This window comes from Oncorhynchus tshawytscha, linkage group LG02 (assembly GCF_018296145.1).
Source record: "Oncorhynchus tshawytscha isolate Ot180627B linkage group LG02, Otsh_v2.0, whole genome shotgun sequence".
NCBI lineage: Eukaryota > Metazoa > Chordata > Actinopteri > Salmoniformes > Salmonidae > Oncorhynchus > Oncorhynchus tshawytscha.
The window spans coordinates 22022157-22023003 of NC_056430.1; positions in this window are offsets into that span (position 1 = coordinate 22022157).

Sequence of the window (847 nt, forward strand, 5' to 3'; positions counted from 1 at the left end):
TTTACCAGTATCGGTACTGTCCTGCCGTAATCCCTGGACCACAACTTCCTGGACCACAACTTCTGATCTTCACAGCTAGCTTGCACTCACTGTGGCACTCACTGTGGCACTCACTGTGGCACTCACTGTGGCACTCACTGTGGCACCCAGTTTTTATTTTTTAATTTTTTATTTATTTTACCTTTATTTAACTAAGTCAGTTAAGAACAAATTCTTATTTACAATGACGGCGTAGGAACAGTGGGTTAACTGCCTGTTCAGGGGCAGAACGACAGATTTGTACCTTTTAAGCTCGGGGTTTGAACTTGCAACCTTCCGGTTACTAGTCCAACGCTCTAACCACTAGGCTACCCTGCCGCCCCAGTACCGAAGCTATCCCTGAGGCCCACCTCCCGGCCTACTCAGCTGTTCACCCGAACCCCACTCATAAAGGGCTAGAGCCCAATACTCCACCGGATCCTTGCTGTAAACTCTGGACCTTGGCACCGGATCACCGCTGCTACCGATTGGCTATAGTGGCTAATGCCACTGCCACAAAGCTAGCACCAATTAGCCGTGAGCCAGACGCATCTCCCGGCTAGCAAACTAAATTCTACAATACCTCTTTCGCCATCTGGCTTGGATTCTCTGTCGACACTGTGCCCCGCCGCACCACCATGACTAGTCTGCCGACAAATACTCCATCCGCTGTGCCTTCAACCGGCCTCCGTCGGAGCAGACGCTCCTACTAGCCCCGGGCTACTAACTTTAAACGCTGTGTCGCCTGTGTGCTAGCGTAGTGGCGGCTTCCCTGTTCCATCTGATGCTGCCCCCTGGACACTATGATCACATGGCTATATAGCTGATG